Raw genomic sequence first — 15,024 nt, forward strand, 5'->3', positions numbered from 1 at the left:
ACACCCTCTCCCAGAAGTGATCCAGGCCGTTCTGTTTACGTTTCATTCACCAAAGCAGGTCAAGAGCAGGAGAGGCGTGGGTAGTGTAATCCTACCATGTCCTGGGAAGGCAGGGGACATAGAAATGTTTGGTGAACAGCGGGGAGAAGCAGAGAGAACCGGGTCCCTGATGGCATTGCTAAGCCCTCATCCCCCCATGCCTGGCCCTGCCTCTGGACCTGCAATTATGTGAAATAATGCTTTTGCTTCTTCTTTGAGCGGCATATTTGCTTCTGCAAGGTTGGTCCAGCAATGTCTCCCCTTTCCTTTCTGATTTTTGTCCTTTGAGTCGTCTCTCTTTTAGTCTTGGTCCATCTCACTAAAGCTTTGTCAGTTTTGTTGATCTCTTTTCAAAGAACCAACTTTTAGTTCTGATGGCTGTCTCTATTGGTTTTCTCTCGATATTTCATTTATTTCTGCTCTCATCTTCATTACTTCTCTCATTCTGCTTGCTTTGCATTTAGCCTGCTCCTCTCTTAGGCGTTTGTTACTTCCAGCTGCAAGCATGCTCCCTGGTCACCTACCTCCCGTGCAGCTGAGAAGGTGAAGTGACATGAGGCACAGTCAGTGCTGGGCACAGCGAATAGCAGCTGTCCTTTGACTCTCTCACTTTGGAAATCAGCACCTAGGGGAGTAGACACCACGGTTAACTCCATTTTACGGTGGAGGCAGCTGTGTCTGAGAGGATTCTTTGCCAACGTCTCAGAGTTCACTGGGGAAAAGCTGGGATTCCAACCTGGATCGAATTCCTAAGTTAGGCTCTCCGGGCAGAGACTCTGTTCCCCCGCCTCACTGGCCTTTGTCAGGGGAAGCGTGTCCCTGAGCTGATGGCAGCCTCCACTGTGGATGGGCGTGGACGGGAGGCTGATGGAAGAGCAGTGCCCACTGCTGCTGAGCAGCTTACTGTGCTGCTAACCCATCATTATGTCGCTTCCCTGGGAGCGGGCGCTTGTTCTTCAGGTCACAGTTGCACTAAAGAAACAATTTTCCTCTTAGAACTGCCTTGCCCCCACTCTCTCATTTCTGCCTGACATAGAGCATTAAGCGATGGGGCAGCGTAACTGAAAGTGCCTTGTCATCACGCAGCCGTGTGTGTGTGGTGTTCTTTCTTGAGGAAGAAGACACTGGGATACAAGGAAGCACTCTTGTCTTTGAGGATGCTGGGGGTGGGCTGCAGGTCTCCTGTTGTCTGGGATGGCCTGAGGCTCTTACAGGACCACCGTTACCCTGTGCTTGACCCAGGCTGGTAAGTAACGGCATTCTCTGGGGGCTGATGGAGCCCAGCCCCATGTGTCCTAAAAGCACTGAGTCTCCTATCAGTGAATTTCCCAAATGGTCTTGATAACTCCAGCCCCACCGCATTGGTATTGCACATTAATGAAATAGTGGGGAACCACTGGGGGCTTTTCTGACTCTCAGTTGATCCTAATTATCCCTTAGGATGTGGCCAGGTCTTTCCCATCAAAGGAAGGTCCCCATTTCCACGCCAACATGCCAGGTAGTGTTTTGCTCAGCACACACGTTCCCCGTGCTGCCTCAGAAGAGCACACGGAAGACGGAGGCTGGGGGAGGGACGGACTGGGAGTTTGGGGTGAGCAGATGCAAACTAGTGTATACAGGATGGATAGACAACACGGTCCTACTGTAGAGCACAGGGAACTCTATTCAGTATCCTGTGATAAACCATCATGGAAAAGAATGTGTACATACGTGTAACCGAATCACTTTGCTGTATAGCAGAATTTAACACAACATTGTAAATCAACTATACTTCAATAAGATGAATTTTTTAAAATTAGAGCACAAGGACTGTGGCATGAGCTTATGTTTCTGAGCTCCAGAGAGACCCACTGGCCCAGCTCCTCCTAGCACACCTCTGCCCTGGGGAGCAGCCCGTGGGGGCTTGTGCCCCCTGCATAGAGTAAGGAGAGTGGTTCTGGAAAGTTCGGCCATTTCCACTCCTCTCCCTTTGTAGGTGAAGATGATGGGGAGAGGCAGGTTCTTTGGGCAATAGCTGAAGACTCAGTAGACCCCTGCTTAGCTCCTGGGAAACGCTGCGGTGGCTCATCTCCTGTGACCTGAAGTGTTTGAGAGTGTGTGTGTGTGTGTGTGTGTGTGTGTGTGTGTACGCGTGTGTGCGCGCTCATGCGCATGTGTGCACACGATCGCACGCAAGATGCTCTAGAAACTGCTGCTAACAAATAGCTGTTAAAACAGAAAGGTCATCTGTTTTATATTTCTGGCTGCACCAGACATTTCCTCTGCCTTGTTAGACAGGATTGTATCCACTTGACAAGAGAGGAAGCTGACCAGAGACCCAGCACTTCAGGCCGGATTGAACTGGCTTCAAGCCGGACTCCCCACTCCAACCCACCCCCGGCTGTTTGCAGGAGGTGAGGCAGACGTGCTAAACCCCCCTGGGGCCCAGTGCGGGTTCCAACCTCCCTCCCCATCTCCCAAGGCCTGCCCTCCATCGCACCCACCCCGGCCCCAGGGGCCCGGGAGGAGGCCGTCTCTCAGCAGCAGCTCCCCGTGCAGAAGAGACCCAGCGTCCTCAAGGTGTGTGATAGCGCCCAGGAACCGCGCGAAGAGGTGGTCAAGCTCCGCAGTGTGCGTGCTGTGACTGGGTGGGCAGGTGAGTTCGGCTCCATCATCCCCTATGTGTGCCCGTTTCACGTCCCCACATAAACTACCGGTCTCAGGTTCCACACTTTGGGGAAACGTGGGCTACGTACGCCAGAGGCTCTGGGCCCAGTGAATCGGGGAGTAAATGTGGGGGGAGGCCCCAGGGGATGAACCCCTGCCCCACCAGCAGGGAGCAAAGTACTGGAAACCAAGTCCTGCCAAGCCAGTGTCGGGGCCGGAGGCTTCGGTGACCAGAACAGAACAGCATGCCGACTGACTGGCGACCTAAAGGAAGAGGCTGGAGCGCCTCCAGCCCTGTGCTGGACCGGCTCGCGGCAAGGCTGTCGGATTTTCCAAGGGGCGGAGCCAGCCTGCCTCTGAAACCTGCAAGGTGTTGCACATGACAAACTGCAGTGCGCACAGTCCGCCAGCAGAGGGCCCTGGCGGTCACGGCTGGATGGGAAGACGGGATCCCGGCTGAGGGCCTCACCCATCCCTCTGTGGTCTGCATGTCTGCACAGCCCTACTTCACACCTTGACTCACACTCTCCCCCCTCAGCCGGCACACCTTCCCCTCTTGTGTCCATCAGGCCATGCCCATCACTTCCTTCTAAACCCAGTTCAAACTGAGCCTGGCTCCCTGTCCAACCTGCCCCTGGCCGCATGGCTCACCCCGTAGAAAGTTGGCTTGGTTTTCAGTTACTTTAACTTTCCTGGGCTCCCATTAGCTCATTCCTGGCTCTTTCTACATTAAATACACAACTGATAGTTGCTGAATGAGTTAAACCATCACACTAAGTGACGAGAAACTTATGGGAATGATAAAAGAAGTCAGCAGAAACCAATGTCAGAAGCAATAATAACAAGAAAAAAAAAAACCTCAAACACATAATCTTTAATATATGGCTCTCTCCTGAGCATATCAACTTTGGAAACATCCAAGTGCCTATCTTTTTTTTTTTTTTTTTTTTTTTTTTTTTTTTTTTTTTTTGCGGTACGCGGGCCTCTCACTGTTGCAGCCTCTCCCGTTGCGGAGCACAGGCTCCGGACGCGCAGGCTCAGCGGCCATGGCTCACGGGACCAGCCGCTCCGCGGCATGTGGGATCTTCCCAGACCGGGGCACGAACCCGTGTCCCCTGCATCGGCAGGCGGACTCTCAACCACTGCGCCACCAGGGAAGCCCCCAAGTGCCTATCTTGCTGAACTTCTTTTTATATTAAAATGTTAAGCTCCTCAGTAATGAATTTCAGAATCTAAAATATGTCTGTATGGAGCCCTGCCTGGCCATGAGAGTCAACGTGAGCCTTACCAAGGAGTATTCGTTGGACAGAGAGTCTTCTGTTTCAGATTTTTCATTGATCCATGGTCTGCTCCGTGAGTCCAGGGAAACACTCTGGGCTTCATGGTCTAGAGCCTTTCATCTTATGAATTAACTCAAGGTCCAGCCTCTAGTTCCTTCTCTCTGTTCATCCTAGAACTTGCTTGCTGGAGGGGGTCTTGTTTCCAAATGACAGCTGGATACCCAGAGCAGGCTGAATAAAGCCATGGGTGGAGTGCATCCCTGGCTGTTCTGATGACAGCCATCCTGTTCAACGCCAGCCAGGTCCATTCACATCATCACTGTTGAGCTTGTGTGCACTGACCACTGCTTCCCCTTTGAAGGTCCTCTGCAGGGCCCCTGGCAGGCCCACCTTTCTCTGATTGCATGGCGAGCTTTTGTGAGGTGTGGTCCCTGCTCCTTGGAGGTGGTTTGAAATCCTGCAGGGAAGGCTGTCCCCAGGTGGGCTCAGCACAGAGGAAGAACTCACTCCATAACCTGGGGACGCTGACACGGATCCACCAGCTGGACCACACAACAGGTGGAGGGGTTCCCCAGCATCCCCTGGTCTCTGATCTCAGCCTGGCCCTGTCCCTCACAGCCCCGAGACTTGCCTGATCGTGAAGTGCACTGTCCGCCCATCATGAAAGCAGCACTCTTAGCAAGTCTGCAAGCTGTGTCCTCAGATGGTATTAATAGACCTAATCTCCAGGAAAGCTGAACATGATACTAAGGATAGTATTTGTGAGTGAAAAAGGGGTTTGGTTACTCCAGAGTGTGTATTGCCCTGTTAGGAGAAGAGAGAGAGTGCCCGAGGTTGCCTGCTTTTAGCCTGCAGGGTGTGGTCCGCCTATCAGGACGGGCCACAGGCTGGTCTGTCTTTCCAGCCCCTCAGCACCTGGACTTCTGCCCTTAATGGGTGCTTGGTCAGAATGATGGATGGGCAGGTGAATGGATGAATGACCTGAACAGCATCCTCCAAAGTGGAGTATGCTGGAGAGGAGGAATTCTTCCCTGGAAAATAGAAATAACAAGCAGGGTAGAAATGCAGGCTTGATTTACAGGACCACATGGAAGACCACTTGGCAGAGCTGCCTGCTGCCTGTCTCTGTCCTGGGAATTAATCCAAACTGGACTCACAACTCTTGCCCTCAGTCTCCACATGCAAACAACCCAGGCAACTCCTTGCCACAGGGACTCCATCCCCGGGTCCATGGACCACTGGATGCCCCAGAGGTGCTCCCTCCCGGGTCTCACCTGCCCCTGACATGCCAAGGAGAAGAGGTCATCAAAGCACAGCAAGTTTGATTGGAGGATAGTGAGTCCTTATGGAACAACTGGCTTTAAATTGGAGCAGCTTTCAGCTGCAAACGTGTTCATGGAAATCTGCATATAAAGCGAATCTGGATGAATCAAAGCAAATCTTGTCATAAGAAATAATAGTAAATGAAGCATTATGAGGGCATCCCTCATACTCACACATGTACATGACTGCATATATTTTCCTATCTCCTTTCCATACCGTGATTAATTTATTGCAAAATAAACCAAGAGTTAGAATCTAAAAAAGAACGACGCAGACTAATTCCTATAAAATAAGAAACAAAGATGCACATGTACAATGTCACTCATTTGTCTAAGTATGTGGGACTGGACCAACAGGGCTGTGAGAAGACTGTAGGAGAGAAGAATTACGACAAAGGAGAGTGGGGATGCTGGGATGGAGATGGGCATAGGAAAGAGAGAAAAAGATGGAGAGAGAGAGGCAGTGACAGAGAGAGAGGGAGACAGACAGAGAGAGAGGTGGGGCGGCTATGCAAGTGGGGAACACCAGTATTCATGGTAGACAGCAGTGGATTTAAATGTGATGGACAGACCTGCTCAGTTGCATCAGAACTTGGGTTTTTGATTTTGTGATAGCTTCTTGGTAGATTTTAAATTTATTTTTGGCTTATTTGTTTTCAACTTTTAAAAACTTTTTATTTATTTTTGGCTGCATTGGGTCTTCGTTGCTGCGCACGGGCTTTCTCTAGTTGCAGCGAGCGGGGGCTACTCTTCATTGCAGTGCGTGGCTTCTCATTGCTGTGGCTTCTCTTTGTTGTGGAGCACGAGCTCTAGGCACGCGGGCTTCAGTAGTTGTGGCTCGTGGGCTCAGTAGTTGTGGCTCGCGGGCTCTACAGCGCAGGCTCAGTAGTTGTGGCTCGCAGGCTCAGTAGTTGTGGCTCGCGGGCTCTAGAGCGCAGGCTCAGTAGTTGTGGCGCATGGGCTCAGCAGTTGTGGCTCGCGGGCTCTAGAGCGCAGGCTCAGTAGTTGTGGTGCACGGGCTCAGCTGCTCCGTGGCATGTGGGAACTTCCTGGACCAGGGCTCGAACCTGTGTCCCCTGCATTGGCAGGTGGATTCTTAACCACTGCACCACCAGGGAAGTCCTCAACTTCTTTTAAAAGTGATTTTGGTTTAGTTATGTTTTCCTAAAAAAATCATCCATTTCATTCAAACTTTAAAATGTCTTGTCATAGAGTTGCTTATTCTTTATCTTTGAAATGATTGTATTGTGCTTATATCGTTTCTTCACTCATAACAGTGTGCTTTTGTTGTCAACCATTTTTCTTGATTAGGTTTTCGAGAGGCTTGTCTGTTTTATTGTTTTTTATAGAAACATTGCTTGGACCTGCCAATGTTTTGCATATTTAAAAATATACTCCAGTTTCATTATTTAATCTTTTTATCTTGATTAATTTCTTCATCATGTTTTTCTCAGGTTTTTTTCTCTTTCACTTCTTTAGTTGAATGATAAGCATATTTAATTTTTTTAATTTAATAATAAAGAGCATATGAGAGGATAACTAAGGATTTTACCTTTAAAGTTCCCATTGTCATTATTATATAAACATTCTGTAATTGCAATTCTGATTTCCTCTTGTCTCAAGTATTAACTACAGGACTGAAATGTTTTACTTCCAAAATGGTTGAATTTTTTTTTTTTTAAATCATACATTTGTAATTTTATTGCATTGTGATCTGAGAAGGTAACCTAAACATTCTTCTCTTTTAAGAATATTTTACATTTTTATACATGGCCCATGTATGTATATTTTGGAATAATGCATACCCTAGATATAGGGTGGATAAAGTTTTATATGTTTATATATTATATTATATATTCAGACATATGTATGTGTGCATAAATATAAAAAATATTAATACAATTAAAAATATATATGATCACTTTGTCCCTTCTGCCTCAAATATTTTTCCTCCCCACTCTGTCATACTCTCAGTCTTCCTTAAGAGGTAAAAGCAAACATCATCTCCTCTACAAAGCTTTCCCTGACCCTCAGGCACAAGAGATAATTTTCCCAAATCACCTCTGGGTCCTCACAGCACTTAGTTCTATTACTATGACTGGAGTGATCCCAGCCAGTTTGAGTCAATGTCTTCCTTCCTTCCTCTCTGAGGACAGGCTAGGGCTCCCTCTTTGCATGCCCAGGGGTTAGCACTATACTTGGTACAGAATAGCAAATGTTCTTTAAAATAATGTTATTCAAATATATACATCTGTAAATGTTTACTGAATAATGTATTTCCAAAGCCGATAACTCTAGTGTCGGCTGGGTGCACATTTTCTCTGTGAAGTAGCCGATAACTCTAATGTCGGCTGGGTGCACATTTTCTCTGTGAAGTGTTGTGTTTTATAGAAAAACACACAGATTAGCTAACTCTTCAATCACAGCACAATATTACCTTTGTGTTAAGATTCAGACCTTGTAGCAGATCTGTTGTGATGAACCCTTTTTCAACTTGAGTCTTGTCAAGCTTCATTATTCTCAATCCAGTCTGACAGTTGGAGGTTAAAAATACATCCCCTGCCTTGCTCAAATTACCTGGTTCCTACAGGTAGCCGACTAGGTGAATTGCTACTGCCTGTGAAGGTCTAATGTACACGGTAGATTTAAGATTCTTGGAATGTTCAGTTTCTAACTATTTATCCAACGCTTACTTAGTTGCATTAACTGCTGTTCTATGTGGCACATGCAAGATACCATATGGTATATGAAGATATTTTTAAGAAAGAATATTTACCACTACCTTGAATGTTATATGAGCACAATTCCTTTCATATTATTTTATTTTATTATCAGGAGCTTAGGTTGTAACCCTTTCCTCTTTTAGGGAATATTTTTTTCTTTTTTTATTAATTTATTTTTGGCTGCGCTGGTCTTCATTGTTGCGTGTGGGCTTTCTTTAGTTGCGGCGAGTGGGGGCTACTCTTTGTTGCGGTGCGCAGGCTTCTCATTGTGGTGGCTTCTCTTGTTGCGGAGCACGGGCTCCAAGTGCGCGGGCTTCAGTAGTTGTGGCACGCGGGGCTTAGTTGCTCTGCAGCATGTGGGATCTTCCTGGACCAGGGCTCGAACCCGTATCCCCTGCGTTGGCAGGTGGATTCTTAACCACTGAGCCACCAGGGAAGCCTCCCTTTCTTCTTTATGATACTCATTTTCAAGGATTTTTAAAATGCAGAGTTTTCTTTGGAGATTGTTTTAATTTGCAAAAGGGTCCGTGGGTCAAAACATTGAAAGGCTGCCGCCATTCTGTTGACTGACTCCCTGAATGCTTGTTGGATTCTGTCACTAATTGAAAGGCGTAATGAGGGCACTGCACACAGCAAGAGTCTCATCACTGCTTGACAACTTGACTTGAGAGCTCTCATTCTGCAGAAGGAAAGGGGCTACACTTTGGCTAAATGATCATATCCTAATGCTCATCCTCAAAGCTCATTAGTGAGATGATGACATTTCTACACAAAATTGACCTCGTTGTGCAATAAAAGCGATAGTGAGACTTTTAATCCCTTTCTCTTGTTTTAGAGCTCTGTGACAAAGATTACTGTCTAAAGGGTACAATGTAATCAGCTCATCGGACATTCATATTTCTCCTTCTAGCAGTTTATCATGGATGTAGCTATGCCCTCTACCTGAATGTCAGAGGTGAGTTTGGGTTAAGAAAAGTAGATTGACCAATAATAATTTGGGGGTATTTTGACCAATGATGAAAAGTAAAGTGTTTATAAAATGTTTCCAGAAAGGGAACTTTATTTCCTTCTCTCTTTTTTTTTTTTAATGTGCTCACATCATTTCTTTCACTTTCGTAGGTCAATGGGCATGAATAATCTCTTGGCACTTCATTCTCTTTATTGTATTACAAAGATGACTTCTAAACGTCCTAAATATTACGCTCCCATCGACAGACTCGAGTGATTGTTCTGCAGAGTACATCACCCTCCCAGGAACCCTCCAGGGAGGGTGGGAGAAACTGCCACCCAAGAGTCTGCTTTGAAAAATTTCTTCAAATTCTTTCACCAGAAAATCTTCCCCATGCAATAGAAAAAGGTTAAAATGGTTCATAAATTTGTAACAAATCTGTTGACAATAAAATAATTCTTGTCAAACAAGAACAGTTAAGAGATGCTGAAAAAAATAGAATGCCCTCTTCCTGCCCTCTTCAATTGTTTGCTAGTAGTGGAACATTTTCTCTCTCTCTTTTTTTTTTTTTTTAGCAGGCTAGGTTTAATTTTTTCCTCTGATAATTTAGGTAGCTACAGCTTGAACTAATTAAAACCAACATTAAATAAGATTGAACAACCTGACAAAAAGGTTTATTCTGTTTGTATTGGAAATACCAGGTGAAATGCTATCTGATAAAACGTTTTTCTTTGGTTGCTCTAAGTCATTAATATAGTAAGGATTTCCATTGTCAGAATGTCTGCAGATTAAAACCTTCCTCCAAAAGAGACACTCAAGTGTCTTAGAAGAAGGGTGAGTTATTATCTTAGAAGAAGGGTGAGTTATTATTTTAGAAGAAGGCTGAGTTATCACCTGCCTTGGTCCTCCTATTGTGGTGCTCAAGTTATTTCCTTTGACTTTATAGGTTTTAAGTCTTCTTTGTTGATGGAAGAGGCAAGATTAACATTTCCAGAAATAGAGAGTTTGGAGAGTTAACCGATTGTGCACCTACTATGTGCCAGTCCCTCTCCGGCACTTGACAATCATCCTCTCATTTGTCACCATAACACTATGGAGGGGACATTATGACCTTCAGTTAGTGGATGAAGTCAGTGTAGGACAGAGCGGCCAAGGAATTTTCTCAAGATCATATTACTTACCGGTGGCTAGCATCAGTTGGCTTTCAACACCTCCTGGAAAATCTTGGGTGTTTACAGAGTCAGTGTTCTACTGTTTGCTACAAGGCTGTGCCCACTACATCCCCCCCTCACTTTCACTCCTTTTGTGGTCCAGGAAGGGAATTCTCTTGTCACCCCCACTTCCCCTCAGTATGGAAAAAAGGAACTGGCCAGACAAAGAGATGTTCCAGTATCCTTCATTTAAGGTTCAAGTGGTCCTTCTGGATCCAAATCCACAGAAAACATGGCATTACCTGGGCTAGGGAAATAGAGTCTGTAAGGAGCCTTATTCCTGGCTCTGCACTCACTCACCCCTGGATCCTCCAGCACCAGAGAGAACCTCGCATCATCATCATCACCACCACCATCACCATCATCATCATCATCATCACCACCACCACCGTCACCATCATCATCATCACCATCACCACCATCACCATCATCATCATCACTATCATCATCACCATCATCATCACCATCATCATCACCACCACCATCATCATCATCACCATCATCACCATCATCATCACCATCACCACCACCACCGTCACCATCATCATCATCACCATCACCACCATCACCATCATCATCATCACCATCATCATCACCATCATCATCACCATCATCATCACCACCACCATCATCATCATCACCATCATCACCATCATCATCACCATCATCACCACCACCATCATCATCATCACCACCATCATCATCACCATCATCACCACCACCATCACCATCATCATCACCACCACCATCATCATCATCACCATTACCATCATCATCATCACCACCATCATCATCATCATCACCATCACCATCATCACCATCATCATCATCACCACCACCATCATCACCATCATCACCACCACCGCCGTCACCATCATCATCATCATCATCACCATCACCACCATCACCATCACCATCATCATCACCACCACCATCACCATCACCGCCATCATCATCATCATCACCACCATCACCATCATCACCATCATCATCACCATCACCACCATCACCACCATCACCATCATCACCATCATCATCATCACCATCATCATCACCATCATCACCACCACCATCACCATCATCATCACCACCATCACCATCATCACCATCATCATCACCGTCATCATCATCCTTCAGCTCTGCCCTTTCCCCCTTCACAGCCAAACCACCCCTGACACCTCCACTCCCTTAACTCCCCCAGCAACTGAGTGCAAATAAGATTTTCCCTCCTTAGTCCAGTAAAATCCTTATGGCTAAGGTCACCACCAACACCACTTCTGTTACACTGGTGGGCAACACTTAACCCTTCTCGGCTCCCCTGTGAGCAGCCTTCCACACAGCACCCTTTGAAGAACATCTCCTGATTCTCTTCCCACCTCCCTGATGGCCCCTCTCAAGAACCTCCATGGGATCTTCCTCTGCTGGCCCCAGACGCAGGCTGATGGCTCCTACCACTCTGTGTCTTCAGCTCAGATCACCTGGGCTTCAGGTGTATGTACTCAGCCATCTGGGTACAGCTTCACCTGAACGCCCTGTAGGCCCTACAGAGTCACTGTGCTTGTGCCGGCTCTTCTCCATCTGCCTCTCCACCACCTTCCACCCTGCTTGGTGCCCAGGAGGTACCAGCTGGCTCCCTCACCCTCTGCTTCTGCAGGAGGCTGTCGGGGCTCGAGAGGCTGAGGTCAGGGGTTTTCTCCCCAGACCCCCCCTCCCTATGGGGCTGGAGATTGATTCTGTGTCCCTTTCCACATAACTACTCTTTTTGACTCAGGTGATTGAGGCTCCCCCTCACCTTCTGGCATTGAGGTGGTGCTGGCCTCCCCACCCCATTTTCTGGCAGCTTCACATCTCTCTGCCCCTTAAATCCTGCCCGCACCTTTATCACTGGTGCTTTTGCTATCCTCCCCTTGGTTAGCCTGATGGGTGTGTCTTCTGTTCCCTGCTGACCAATACGATGTCCCCACTGGCTCTGTACCTTTCCTTGCCAGCCTTGCCCTTGTCCACCAACCTGCATTCCCATCCCCTAGTTCAGTGAATGGCACATCACCACTCAGGTTGCCCAACTGGGACACTGGGACACCTCCTTGGCTTCTTCTTGTCCCTCAACTCCACATTCGTTCCATTCAAGCTCCTCTAGACTCCGAGTCCTTCAGCTCTTGATCCCCACTGCCACAGCTCTTGTGTTGACCACCACCAGCTCCCACCTGGACACCCTAAACACATGCTACGTGGTCTCCCAGCCACCACATTTGCCCCTTTAATGCATTCTCCACGTTGCAGTCAGAACAATTCTTTCTAAAATACAAGCCTGGTGACATCAACCCCCATTAAGCCTTTATTGGATTCCCATGGGCCTCAAGATAAACCTCACGTGTGTCTTGGCTTTGCCAGCTCAGACTCACCCAGCAACATCTTTCATATCCACCGCTCCAGCCAAGCTGAATTTGTTTAAAATGTACCATGATTTTCACCTCTGGCTCTTACATGTGCTTCCAGGGTCTGGGAACTGTAGTAATTCACCTGGTATTTCCAACGAATACTTCAGATATCATCTCAGATATTGCTTCTTCCAGGATGCCTTCCGTGATGTCCCCTACTGCTGCTATGTCTGTGCTCCACAGCATCCTAGATATCCTCTTCCTCATCATCAATAGCTATGGTTTACCGGACACTTACTATGTAACAAGAGTTGTGTTGAACACTCGACATGAATTATTTTCTTTAATACACACAGAATCCCTGAGAGGTGGTATGGTACCCACACAATAAACTGTAACAGCCTATTCACTCATCTAGAGCAGGGCTTGGCAAACTTTTCCTAAGTATAAATATCGTAGGCTTTGTGGGCCATACGATCTCTGTTGCAACTACTCAACTCTGCTATTGTAGCCTGAAAGCAGCCCTAGATCACGCTTAAAATCAATGAGCCTGGCTGTGTGTCAATAAAACACTTCACAAAGCTGGTGGCAGGCTGAATTTGACCCGAAGGCTGTCATTTGCTGAGCCCTGCTCTAGACTAGACTATGTGGCTCGTGAAGACAGGGGCTGTGTCTCTGCTGTTCACCAGCATGCCTCCAGCTTGGGGACCCGCACACAGTGATGCTTCACCACTGTCTCCAGGGAGAGATTTGGGGGAGGACAAATGATGAGAAAGAACCAGGCATTTGTGATCGCTGAGCAAGCCGAGTTCTCGGCTCAGTATGCCTGATCCACCCAGAAATCCCCCCTCACTGAGCCCAAGTCCACATGGCACCATAAGACTCTTAACTACTGGTCCTCCCTCTGCTCTCAGGAGGTGCAGACAGAAGATGTAACTCCCTTCTGGTGGGAAACCTCTAGGGCTCCAGCTCCCCACAGGCTCTTCTCCAGGTTAGACCTCTCCCCTTCCCATCATCTCCCATCTCCATGGTGATCAGACTCTCCTTCATCATCTCTGCCCCCTCTACAGGCTCCCCATTTGCCAATGTCCCCCTTAAATGGCTCTCTCTCTCTCTCTCTGGAGGGAAACCAAACCCTCCAGACTCATGGGGTCCCATGGTCTGGGCAACACCCAACTCATGGAGTCCCGCCTCCCCCGGGCTCTGGGCTCTAAGCGTCCTTGCCTGGCCTCTAATGGGCCACCTCCCAGGTTCTAACGGAGTCAGTCTCTGCAATTCCCAGCCCTCTCTCAGGAGAGCTGCTTCTAAAGCAGGGCTCACCCAAGTTTTACTCAGTATGTTTCTCAACTCCATAGATTTTTTAAAAATTCTAAATAGAGGGTTATGGCAGGATTTTGATGTGGGGTGTGGAGTGACATGGCAAAACAGGAACATTCTTCCAGCCAGCTCTGGAATTTGGGAGAGATCATTTCCAGCAGAAAGGGAGGCAGAGGGACTATCTAAATACAAGGTCACACATTCCTAGGGAGTGGCGTTCAAACAATAGGGAAAATCACCTCATATTTCAGAAAGCCTCGTGGCAACACCTCCCTTCACTTAAAATCACCCTCATCAGCAGAAATGCCAAGGCTTCCCGAGGGACCGACTGACGCCCTCAGACTTCACTGTCCTTCTCGGCCTCTCCCGTCACACACCTGTCAGCACCTGACCTGGGCTGGAGCTTGTTAGGTGTGAGGCTTCTGGATCAAGCCATCTGCGTTCTTCAAGGGTGGAGATCGTTCTCACTCAGTCCTGACGCCTGCCCGGCCCAGGGTGGGGTGCCGTGCATAGTTATAGACCTGAAAGAGCTCTGCAGCCAGTGATGAGAAGCCTCCGCGGTGCTGCAGTTGACACCGCCAGCAGAAGGCTGCCTGGGAACTGCCTCTGTGTCTCCTCCTGGGAGCAGCTCAGGTCTGTCTCTCTACCAGCACTTGTGCCTCTGCGTCCAGGGTCCCTGGCTTGGCTCGGCTCGGCCCCCCCGGGGGTCCTGCTGGCTGGTCTCGGTGATGAGCCGCGCTGTTTATGTCCCCCAAGTCCACGGCCTCCACGTGGCTCCATCACCACCGCTGCTCTTTTTCTCGCTGAATCATAAACTTAAGTCCTAAACTTCCTGGCATGAATCTTTAGGCGAAATAATTTTGCACAGGTGACGCCTCTGTGTTCCCAGGATTAAATAACACAATTACGGCAGCTTCTCAAAGTTCATGACTGTGCTTTTCAGTCTCCTCAAATGCTGCTCGAAATTTCTCGGATCACTGCTGTGGGCAGGTTAGACGCACTTGAAATGTGAAACTTCGTCCCATTTCATACACAGTCAAATGCCTGCTGGCACGGAGGAAAGCCTCACGAAATAGGGCTGGGGTGAATAAGGCAACCAGCTGATGATGGAATGGATGCTATCTGACGATGGCCCTTGGCACTGTGGCCGTGATGGGGC

The sequence above is a fragment of the Hyperoodon ampullatus genome, assembly GCF_949752795.1.
Source record: "Hyperoodon ampullatus genome assembly, chromosome: 1".
NCBI classification, from domain to species: Eukaryota; Metazoa; Chordata; class Mammalia; order Artiodactyla; family Ziphiidae; genus Hyperoodon; species Hyperoodon ampullatus.